At 47.1% G+C, this 12,816-nt stretch overlaps 1 pseudogene; it reads left to right on the top strand.

The window, feature by feature from the left end:
* The first annotated feature begins 8,470 nt into the window (after positions 1–8,470).
* LOC125279293 lies at positions 8,471–12,378 on the top strand (annotated as a pseudogene).
* The last annotated feature ends 438 nt before the right edge of the window (positions 12,379–12,816 follow it).

The raw sequence follows: 12,816 nt of genomic DNA, 5'->3' as shown, positions 1-12,816 counted from the left end.
TTTTTAAATTTATGATTTATTTATGGGGTTTTTTTTACAATACATTCAGGTTTAAAGGAAATAAAAAAGTAAAAAAAAAATTCAATAAATAAGTACATAAAAACAATAATGATAATTAAAGCTGCAGGCAGCATTTACCAGGGCTCAAGCACTTTAAGGCCTTTAAGCAAATATGCGTAAATAGGAATTGTTTTATTTAGCAAGCATGTCACCACTGAAATCATAGAGAAACAGCTATGATATATGCTAAAACAAGAGAAAGAACAGGCTTAAACAATACTACTTGATGCACAGTAAGCATGCATACACACACACACACACACACACACACACGAACAAACACAGAGACACATATTTTATTGTAGATTCAGTATTTGAAATACATGATGGGTTTTCTGCATATCTCTATAACACCACTTTCAGGTTTCATTTTACTCATAATGTGGCACAACTGTTAAAACTAATAATCAACTGGAAATTAAGTGACGAATTTTGACAAAAAAGTGATATTAAATGTTAAAATAGTGATTTTATAAACTCTAAATATGAATTATAGAACAATATTTGTGAGTAGTATGACAACATGACTTTTAAATTATTGGCTGACCAATTATTGGCTCACTTTCATTTTAAAATTGTCTGTTTTGTGTTTAAAGTACATTTTCCATGTAAAAACCATTAATTAAATGTGTTTTCACACATTTTGTTGCAGATATGGACATTTGAAATCAATTATAGGTTAGAAAATGACCCAAGAATGTGTTTGATTTTTTTGCCACTTCCTATCAAAATTTTGACATTTGGGCTCTAACATGTAGTTAATCAACTTAGGTTCTGTGTTTCCTACCCTGGTTTCGTCTCGATCGGACTAACAGTTTCCAAGATATTTGTTAGTTTTTAAGCGCTAAATCACAACGTTGTACAAACCATAAGCCAAAACCTGGCAAGTCTGGTATCATCTGGTAGGTCTGGTATGAGGTTTCAGGAGTCTAAGCACGTGACTCCCATGAAAATAAGTCGACCACACCCAAAGTTATACACAATTTTATCCAAAACCATTAAAAACATATGTTTTTATAAAAGTTTTTAACAGTTATAACGCCACCTATGGTCCGATCTCCATAAAAAATGGCATGCTTCTTTAGAGTCATAAGCTGCATATGCTCACCTATTTTTCTGAATTTCTGAGTTTTCGGCTTTTGGGCATATTTAGCCATGCCCACTTTCTAAATGACCCTGTTATAGTGACCCAAAGGGTAAAGTTAAACTTTTTTTAATAATTATTGATCTAGAGAGTCCAGAGAATTGTCCTGCACTGGTTTTGTTCCGATCGGGCCAAAAACATAGGACTAGTTCGCAAACGTTTTTCACATATTCATGAATAATTAATGAATGATTTGATTGACAGCATTGATTCTTGAGGCAAAGTTGTTCAGAATGTGGAGATCTATCCAATGATATGCATATTGTGTAGATCTGTTAAACACCACGTGATTACTGAGGTGTAAAAACTCGTTAGCGCCAACTAGTGGCCGATTTCTTTCAAAATTCTTACAGACTTCTAGGCCCATGAGTCAAACATGGCCACGAGTTTCGTTCCGATCGGCCTCCATTAACCTTGTCTAATAGGTGCTCAAACTTCATTGGCTAATGGCGGCCATGTTTTTTGAGATACGCCAATGTCCTCCTAGATCATGCCCCCTTGGACCAAGACACTGCATGATTAAATCAATCAGACTAACAGTTGCATAGTTACAGCTGTTTTCATGTTTTTTTTTTCAAGTTATAGCACCACCTAGTGTCCAATCGATGATTTTTTTATTGTGACCAAAGACAGATTGATAAAAAGATAGATTGTGTGGTTGAAACTATTCAGTATTTGTTGGAAATCATATTTGATATCAACTTTAACTTTTAGTTGTCCATTCTCAATTTCAGTTTCAGAGTTGTGAAATTCTCACCCTTCGGAGCTTAACATGGTCACAGACAAAGTGTCCTGCACATTGTTATTAGTTTGTGCATCTAGCTCTTGTATTCTATCCCTTTGCTGGGTCCTGTGTTGGAGCACCAACTAACTGTGCTGGCGTAGACTTGCAGCACATTGCGAAGTGGTTTTGTACCAATTGTTGCAGCTTTTCACCTACTTTTCTGCAGGTACAATTTAAGCAGCAGGTTTTTTTTTTTTTTTTTTGTGCAGCATATATATATATATTATTATTATTTTTATTTTTTATTTTTTTCCATACTCCCTCATACTCTCCTCTGAATGTTCTTGCAGCAAGCATGTTAACAGCCAAGTGAAGGCTGAGGTTTTTTTTTTTTTATTTCATCAAACATTGTGTGTAAAATGGTGGTGTTTAATGTGGTTGTTGATTATTAAATGTTGAAATGTGGGCAGTGACTAAATTTTATAAAAAGCTGAATATTATGAAAGGTATTCCCTCACCATGACAGTAACTTTCACAAGATTAAAATACCTTCCTTTCACTCTGTGAGCTTTTGTATGAGGAAGCATCACAAACTTAAATATCTGGTGCAGGTTTGACTGTGTTTATGAAAGTCATGCATCTCTGGTATTTAAAAACTGGTTTTCCATGATTGTTGTAAACATACAAACAGGTTCTTTTACAAAAGAACTGAAGCTTGTAATCATGGGAAAGATTTGGGGGAACTATGGGGAAGTTTTGATCAGATTTTAACAAACTTCCCTATAGTTTCATAATACAGTATTCAACAATGGACCCTTTTCACAGACTGAACATCGCTCTCCTTCCATACATGAACAGAGAATATTTGTTTTCGTTTTGAATTAGATCATTTAAAAGTAGATGCTTAAATGTTTCTTTATTGTTCATGTCTGTGTAACAAGTATTCATTGAGTTTGGTTTAATTTTTTTGATGCACTTCAGAAAAAAGTTCATGGAGACGTGATGAAAGAAAGCACACCCTGTTTGTTTTCTGTATTTTACAAAGACACAATATTTTTTTTTGATTGTTGACATTAATAAAAGTAAATCCTTTTCAGTTTTGGATGATGTATTGCTTTTATCTGTATGATCATAAATGACAGAGTATTTAAGTCGATTTTGCTGCAATGTGAAGAAAAAAAAAAAAGAAAAAAAAAAACTACCACAACGCCCGGATGTGTTTGTTGACCCCAAAGGGATAAACAATGTTTTACATGCTTGTTTCACAAGTTCACACATACAAATAATCAGATAGTAATAGTATGCGCATTTGGCATGCTGTCTAAAGAAAGGGCTCCGAGCTCAGTATTTGGCACGAGTACTTCCCCCGTATTTCAGGTTAGGAAAGTAACCAGGCGAGTGTGAGGAGTTACAGGGATGCCGAAAAACTGTTGAGGAATAAGGATGAGTTGACTGTGTTTATATATAGGCCTCCACTTATGCTGATCAGGTACATATGTTGATTGCTGATTGTTGACAGCTGGCTGAAATGACATGATGATTGGATACATTATTTGAATGTGTTCCTCCCGAGCTTTAATTAAAAATAATTTAATGAATCATAAACAATTATTGCACATGCATCTGTGGACACTAACAGATTACAGGTGGTAGACAATTAAAGACACAGTTACAGTAACTTAGGACACAAGACCCTTCTATTGACTGAAAAACACCAGAAGAAAGATGCCCATGCAGGGTCCCTGATTACCTGTGTGAATATGCTGCAGGAGGCATGAGGACTGCAGATGTGCATAGGGCAATAAAATGCAATGTCTGAAATGTAAAATGTCCTAGACAGTGTAACAGGGAGATGGGAAGGACAGCTGATTGCCCTTGGAAGGGCAACCCACGTGTAACCATGTGTCCCCCAAGACGTGTTTGAGAATTTGTAAGTGTCTTGGTGGAAAAGTAGAGTAACATCTCACAGCAAGAACTAGCAAATCTAGTGTAGTCAATGGATAAGTATTTGATTGTGAGAGGACATTTCTTTTTTTTCTTTTTCTTTTGTTTTTTTGCTGAGTTTATAATAATGAATATAACATTAAATGTATCTGTTGGGCCTGATCATGGCAAAAGACAGCAGATTTGCTGGTATCACATTGTCCTGAAAAATGGTGACCAAGACCATAACTGATTTCATCAACCAAGCTATGTCAAAGAAATTACAACAAAACCAGCCACTTCCTTTGGTGTTAGTTGTTAAAAAGTTATACTTTTATCTCTTAAGAGAGGGCAGTCGGGTAAGATGAGCCATAGTAAGGACTTTCTTTACACAACACATCAGTAATAGCAGTGCTTGACTGACATTATTTAAACTCATGCTATTAAGAATGGATATCTAATTGAGTCAATACAAATAATGTCAGTGCAACCATATCTACATGGTCTCAGAAGTTCTTCTGAAGAGACATGATCTGTTTCTAGAATTGTTAGCATATTTGCAACTTGCCCTCATTAGATGTATGCAAGGCAGCAAAATCAAAAAGATTAAAAAAAAAATTGCAGAAACATTCAACTCAAAGCTACTACCATTATTCATAACCATGTCTTTACCACACACTTTGCAATAGCATTCACAAACATTTTAACTTTAAGACCTCTTGATGCAGAGAAAAATGAACACTGCTGTCACGTTCATCAGCTGGAGTGCCCTTGAGAGCCATCAGGGGGCACTCCACCTCAGACTTTTCACTTTCACAAACTACATTCCCCATAATCCATTGCCTGGACTCATCAATTGTTGCTTTCAGCTGTATCTCATCATCTTGTTCTCCCTGCCTATATAAAGCATGGTTTATCAGTTACTCCTGGCTAGATCTTGCATGTTTTTGTATTGTACCTCTTGGCCTCTTTTTTGTTTTGAAAAAAAAAAAAAAAAAAAAAAACCTTTTTCATGATATTCTAATTTATTGAGATACACCTGTAGATCTGGGTCACAAGACCCAAATATATAAGAATGATTGGCAAAACATTCATGCATTTAATGGTTAAACTATAATTTTCATCACATTCAGCAGTGGTTTATGTATCTTCAAAGGGTTTCCTGTAAAATGACACACAATTTTGTATTTAGAGCACTGTATGTGGGTATGGGAAGCTTTTTTAATTTGGGTAGGCCAAATCCAGGCGGAAATCCCCAAAATGGTCCCAAGCTAAAGCATTTTTGAGAAAGATAGTTGCAAATACAAGGATGTTATTGTGTGTTTTTTTTAAATTCTCTCTCTCACCAGATAGTTATTATGTCTATGTACTGTACCAAATGTACCGTCTCGGTTACGTATGTAACCCTCGTTCCCTGAAGGAGGGAACGGAGACGTACGTCAGTAGTGACCGACGAATTGGGATATTGCTTAGAGAGCCCTATCATCTTCGTGTAAACTAAAACAAGCCAATGGAATTGGCGTGCGATATTTGCATAATGCGCACCGCCCCCGACAGGTGTATATAAATAGGAAGCGGATGCAATCGCACTCTGTTTTTCGCTGAGGAGACAACTGGTGTCCGCACTACAGCGAGGGTACAGAAACTGTGGCGACGGGACGTACGTCTCCGTTCCCTCCTTCAGGGAACGAGGGTTACATACGTAACCGAGACGTTCCCTTTCAGTCGGTCACGTTCGACGTACGTCAGTAGTGACCGACGAATTGGGATCCCAACTAAAGCGCCACAGTTACGAAACCCCTTCCAGTGCCCAGCGCAAGCTCAGCCGCCCATAGCACCGGCTGACGGTGAAGGGGGCGAGCTTACACCGAGAGAGTCTACTGCTGTCTAACCAATACCCACTAAGTAAACTAGACTACACTGGGGAAGCGAACCCGTAAGGGACGCTGCGGAGACCACTACCTACCCAATGGGGGAGGAGTTTACGTGGGAAAACACATATGGACTGGCCCGGGGGGCAGTACGCATATGGAGTCCCTGGGATGGCTCCACCTGGTTAGGGGGAGACTCATCTGACAGGTGACAGCAGAGCTGGCTCTGCTAAGGGAAAGACACGGACTCGGCCCGTAGGGAGTTTTAAACCGTGGAAAATACACATATGGGACCGCTCACGTAGAGGGGTCACGACATATGGGCCCCAGCCAACAGACAGCGTCAGCGACGGATGTAGGCCTGGCATCAGACACTCCGCAATGTCCGAGCCGAAGGGGGAGGCGGAGGAGCTCGACAGGGTTCGCCAAGCGGGGAACACGACTGGAGAGAAGTATGCACGTATCCGGCCAGTGGCGGGAATGGCATTGCAAGCCGACACTTAGAGTGGGTACAACACGTCTACCGACTAGTGGATGCGAGTACACGTGAAGATACCGGCTCTACACGTAGGCTATAAAACCTAGCGAACGTGTTGGGTGTCGCCCAGCCCGCAGCTCTACAAATATCTGTCAGCGAGGCGCCATGAGCCAGCGCCCAGGAAGAGGCCACCCCTCTGGTGGAGTGGGCTCTCAACCCGAGCGGGCAAGGCACGCCCTGGGAATCATACGCCAAGGCGATGGCATCCACTATCCAGTGGGCCATCCTCTGCTTGGAGACAGCCTTTCCCTTCTGCTGGCCTCCGTAACAGATGAAGAGCTGATCTGAGGTCCTGAAGCTTCGCGTTCTATCCACGTAAACGCGCAGAGCGCGGACGGGACAGAGCAAAGCTAGGGCTGGGTCTGCCTCCTCCGAGGGCAGCGCTTGCAGGTTCACTACCTGATCTCTGAAGGGAGTGGTAGGAACCTTGGGCACGTATCCAGGCCGGGGTCTCAGATGACGTGAGAATCACCGGGCCCGAATTCTAGGCACGTTTCGTCGACCGAAAATGCATGCAGATCTCCTACCCTCTTCAGGGAAGCCAATGCAACCAGAAGAACCGTCTTAAGAGACAATAGTTTCAGGTCGACTGATTGCAAAGGCTCAAAGGGATGACCCCGGAGAGCTGTGAGAACCAGGGTCAAATCCCAAGAGGGTACGGAGGAAGGGCGAGGAGGATTGAGTCTCCTGGCCCCCCTCAGGAATCTGACGATCAGATCGTGTCTCCCCAGGGACTTACCCTCAACTGCATGGTGATGTGCGGCAATAGCGGCAACATACACCTTCAGGGTGGAGGGAGACAGCCTTCGCTCCAACCCATCTTGCAGAAAGGAAAGCACGGATCCGACCGAACATGATCGGGGGTCCTCTCGGCGAGAGGCGCACCATTCGACGAACAGGTTCCACTTCAACGCATAGAGATTCCTAGTGGAAGGAGCTCTAGCGGAAGTGATGGTGTCTACAACCGCTTGCGGGAGATCACTCAGAACCTCCGCATCCCGTCCAGGGACCACACGTGGAGGTTCCACAGATCGGGACGCGGGTGCCACAGGGTGCCCCGTCTCTGAGTCAGGGGGTCCTTCCTCAGAGGAATCGGCCAGGGAGATGCTGTCGCGAGGAGAATGAGGTCTGAGAACCAGGTCCGAGTGGGCCAGTACGGAGCCACTAACAGAACCTGCTCCCCGTCCTCCCTGACCTTGCACATGAGTTGTGCGAGAAGGCTCACTGGGGGAGACGCATGTTTGCGCAGACCCGGGGGCCAGCTGTGTGCCAGGGCATCCGTGCCGAGCGTGCCGCCGGACAGGGAATAAAACCACTGGCAGAGGGCAGTTTCCGGGGAGGCAAACAGGACTACCTGGGCCTCGCCGAAACGCTGCCAAATCAGCTGGACCGCCTGGGGGTGGAGCCGCCACTCGCCCGCAAGTAGATGCTGCCGTGACAGCTCGTCGGCTGCACGGTTGAGCACACCTGAGACACGAGTGGCCCGAAGGGACCTCAGAACCTTCTGACTCCACAACAAGAGATGGCGGGCGAGTTGCGACATGCGACGGAAGCGTAGACCACCTTGACGGTCGATGTACGCAACGGCCGCAGTGCTGTGTGAGCGGACTAGAACGTGCTTGCCTGACAACAGCTTCTTGAAGCGGGCCAGCGCAAGACGAACCGCTAGCAACTCGAGGCAATTGATATGCCAATGCAGCTGAGGCCCCGTCCAAAGACCTGTCACTGCCTGCCCGTTGTACGTGGCCCCCTATCCCGTGGCAGAGGCATCTGTGGAGACCACAGCGTGCCTGGACACTCGTTCGAGGGGTACTCCGGCCCGCAGGAACGAAGGGTCCGACCACCGGACAAGGGTGCGACGGCAGCTCGGTGTCACGGGGACACAGAGCGTGCCGCACTGCCACGCCCATCTCGGGACCCGGCCGCGGAGCCAGTGTTGAAGCGGTCTCATATGAAGCAATCCGAGCAGCGTTACCGCGGCTGCAGATGCCATATGCCCCAGGAGCCTCTGAAAATCTTTCAGTGGAGCCGCTGTCCTGCGCTTGAGCGAGCTCAGGCAGTTCAACACCAACTGGACGCGCGCCTCGGTGAGACGCGCAGTCCGTGCGACCGAGTCTAGCTCGAGACCGAGACAAGAGATCCTCTGCCCGGGGGCGAGTTTGCTCTTGTCCCAGTTGACCTGAAGACCCAACCGGCTGGGAGCTACAACCATGTCGGGTAGGACTTTGTACTGACATGCCCGACCCTCGAACGCAGACCGACCTAGGAAGGGTCTGTGTCGAGGCAGAATCGAGGCATGAAAGCACGCGTCCTTCAGGTCCATTGCTGCAAACCAATCCTGGGGACGGTCCAGGATTGGCCGTAGCCCACCGCCCTTTCTCGGTACAATGAAGCAGGGGCTGTAGAACCCCGACTTCATATCGGCTGGAGGGACCGGCTCGATTGTATCCTTCGCCAGGAGGACAGCAATCTCCGCCCGGAGAACAGGTGCATTGTCCAACGAACACCTGAGTGAAGTGGACAGCCCTGAAGACCGGGGGACGCCGGGCGAACTGAATCGCATAGCCGAGTCTGATAGTACGAATGAGCCAACTGGACAGGCTGGGGAGCGTGATCCACGCTTCCAGACACTGAGCCAGCGGGACCAAAGGCACCACAGACGCACCGGGGGTGGGGCAGCAAGGCAGAGAGGGACCCGACCCGGACGGCTTGGGGGCGGCCCGGAGTGGGGTCGGACTCTGCGAGGCAGCAGTGTGCATGGGAGACAGCGCACGGGGCACGGTCTGCACCAACACACTGCCACCTGCTGGCGAATGGGGAGGGAGCTGTCAGCGGCGAGGCGGAGCCTGGCACACTGGCAGACACCCCTTGTTGTGACCTGGAGTTTGAGGAAACTGCTCTTTTTGTGAAAAAGTGGGTACCGCTGGACTCCGGAGAGCCAGCGGCGGTGGACAGACAAACACAAATTCCCCCCGGCCCTCCTCCGGGGGTGGGAGAGATGGTGGAAAACTCTCCCGAAGAGCAAGATCCTTCCCCTCCAGGTTGCCCGTCTCAGTGCCGTGTCTTGCTCTTGCGTTTACCACCGGGCTTAGCGGAGACGGGCTGGGCACCACGCCCGCGACCGGCACCCTGCTGTCTGGCTGGTGTAGGCTGCTGCTTTGCCGTCTTAGCAGGGGCGGAGGACGATGCAGGCGGGCGCCCTCGGCGACGAGCGGGCTGAGGCTGAGCCACGGGCGGCTGGGTGGAGGCAGCAGCGGACCGCCGTGGCATGACGTGACTGATAGCCTCAGCCTGCTTCTGTGCAGCGGAGAACTGTTGGGCGAAGCTCTCCACCGCGTCGCCGAATAGGCCGACCGGGGACACGGGGGAATTTAGGAACCGCTGCTTGTCGGCATCCCGCATGTCCGCGAGGGTCAGCCAGAGGTGGCGCTGCTGGACTACCAAGGTAGACATCGCGTGACCAACAGCGCGTGCTGTCACCTTCGTTGCCCGGAGGGCAAGGTCAGTGGCAGCGCGCAGCTCCCCCAGCAGCTGTTGGTCAGGACCTTCCTGGGGCATCTCCGACAGCGCCTTTGCTTGGTGAACCTGCAAGAGGGCCATCGCGTGCAGGGCGGAGGCAGCCTGCCCACAGGAACTGTAAGCTTTCTCAGTCAGACCGGCTGAGAACTTACAGGCCCGGGACGGGAGACGCGGCTCACCACGCCAGCCGGTGGCTGTTGGACACAACTGCATCGCAACAGACCGCTCGACTGGCGGGATCCTCGCGTACCCCCTGGCTACCCCGCCGTCCAGGGAGGTGAAGGCGGACGGGGGGCCAGGCCTGGTACGGGCACTATACGGTGTCTGCCAAGACCTGGTCACCTCATCATGCACCTCCGGGAAGAAAGGCATTGGGGCGGGACGCTGGGGCTGCCCAGCGCGACCCCCCCCAAGTACCAATCATCCAGCCGAGATGGGCCGGGACAGGGTGGAGGGTTCCACTCGAGCCCGACGCACAAGGCTGCCCGAGAGAGCACAGCCGAGAGTTCGGGATCCGACTCGGCCACCGCTACCGTCCCGGAGGGCGGCAGCGCGTCCGGATCTTCCTCCCCGAATTCTCAAACTCGCCTTCCGACGCAGCGACCGACATCTGATCCTCCGCCGGCGCACCGAAGGTAACGGCTGGACAGTCCGAAGAGGGCCCAGCGGAAACCAACGGGCGAAAGATGGGTTGCGGTGCTGGCGAGGGGGCAGGGGCCCGAGGAGCGTTTCCGCTCGGCGGGGGAGCCCTGACCGTTATCCTCAGGCCGCCCTCCCTATACAGCGCCGTACCGTCCTTCCGGTTCCCAGGGCCGGAAAAAACGGTCGTACGCGGCATAGGAGAGGGGACTCCCGCTTCCTGAGACTTCAGGAAGGAGAGCCTCGACCTCAGCACCGTGATGGTCATGTTCCCGCAATGGGAACATGAACCATCCACAAAAGCTGCCTCAGCGTGCTGAACGCCCAAACACGAGATGCAGCGATTGTGCCCATCAGCAGGGACCAGGGAACGACCGCACCCAGTAACGCACAGACGAAATGACATACTGTCAGGGTTCGTCTGTAAAGCTCTTTTAGAAGGGGAAGTCAACTCACTCGTGCTGAAGCACCCAGGGAGCGACGCGATGTGTCAGGTACACCACTCCCTGACACACCGAGGAACCGGCCCAAATCGCTCACACACACACTCTTTGTGTTGCTGTGAAAACAGCAGTTTTAGAGCTTATAGCTCAGCTCCTCGGACACTCGCGACCTCGCTGAACGTGCCCTCTTCACCAGCACTGAAGCTCGCTGTAACCCTCTTCTTGAGGCAATGTTTTAATTCAGAAAACAAACGAAGAAAGGAGTCTTCAAACAGGACACCAGTGAATGGCTCCGAAGCGAAAGACAGAGTGCGATTGCATCCGCTTCCTATTTATATACACCTGTCGGGGGCGGTGCGCATTATGCAAATATCGCACGCCAATTCCATTGGCTTGTTTTAGTTTACACGAAGATGATAGGGCTCTCTAAGCGATATCCCAATTCGTCGGTCACTACTGACGTACGTCGAACGTGACCGACTGAAAGGGAACTATATTTCCTGTGATCTCAGTGATGTGGAACTCATTTATTCAATTTCCTTTAATAAAATTGTGCAAATTGAATTCAACAGCACTCTGGGAAAGTTTCTGGGGTTTACTGAGATTGGAATGGATTATGCACGCTACTTGAACAACATACCATGTTAGATTTTATAAATGTGTTTAGAAATTCAGCAAAAATAATGGATAAATTGGTAAGTTGGAAAAAAAAAACTCTTTTTAGTTTCTAATTTTAACAGAAACTGCATTTTTAAAATAATTACAAAAAAGGTTTAGCTGTTTTATTTTTATCTTGAGGTCTTCTGGGATATTGTCATGCATTGTGAGCAGAAGTGAGGTAAATTTCTACTCTTTGTTCAGTGCAACCCAAGATTAAACTTAGGTCAGTAAATCTGGTCAGCAGCAGCTCTCCTGCTGCATTGGTGTGCAGTGCATATGACTTCTACCCTGAACAAATCAAAGTGTCCTGGCTGAGAGACAAAAGAACAATGTCCACTGAGGAGCTGGATGATGGGGACTGGTACTACCAGATTCACTCCTATCTTTAATATACTCCCAAATCTGAAGAGAAGATCTCCTGTATGGTGGAGCATGGCAGCTTCAACAAGCCCATGATCACTGACTGGGGTAAAAGTGTCTAATTCTGTTAAAAGCTTCTGCCAGTCTTACATTAGATTTAAAAATTTGAAGTCAATATAATATGCAGACATGCTGAACTGACATTACCCACTTTTAAATGTTATGGTAACAAAATGATACTCCACAGACCCCTCTATCTCTGAATCTGACAGGATTAAAATCACCATCGGGGTGTCTGGTCTGGTGCTGGGAATCATCATAGCAGCTTCTGGACTCATTAATATTACAAGAAGAAATCAGAAATCAGCAGGTCAGAATAGATAAAGACAAATATTTTAGTAGTGTATTCTTATTATGACAATCAATTCCCCTTTTGTTTTGACAGGAAGGATTCTGGTGTCACATCAGCAATGTCTAATACAACTTTCTGTAAGTGACTGTGATATCATTATTGTGTTTCAACTATTTATTCTTAGCAAAGGACAGCCATTATGTGTTTATCGTGCACTGCAAACCAAAAAGGAAATTGTAAAAATGTGTATTGCTAAATTCGGTAGCACTTTATTTTACAGTTCGTGTACTTTCCTGGTACATGACTCCATGACACATGGTAATTACTTAGTACATATAGACAAGTGTTGGGTAATAACAGGCACTTTCTTATAGTGTCTGTATATGGTAACTAACAGACACATTACTGTATTTACTAATGGTATGCACATAGTAACTATGTAGTACTTACAGACAAGTTTGGGTAATAACAGGCACTTACTTATAGTGTCTGTATATGGTAACTAACAGACACATTACTGTATTTACTAATGGTATGCACATAGTAACTATGTAGTACTTACAGACAAGTTTGGGTAATAACA

Source organism: Megalobrama amblycephala, linkage group LG12 (assembly GCF_018812025.1).
Source record: "Megalobrama amblycephala isolate DHTTF-2021 linkage group LG12, ASM1881202v1, whole genome shotgun sequence".
NCBI classification, from domain to species: domain Eukaryota; kingdom Metazoa; phylum Chordata; class Actinopteri; order Cypriniformes; family Xenocyprididae; genus Megalobrama; species Megalobrama amblycephala.
The sequence above is the reverse complement of the archived record's forward strand: the minus strand, read 5'-3'. Positions and strand labels throughout refer to the sequence as shown.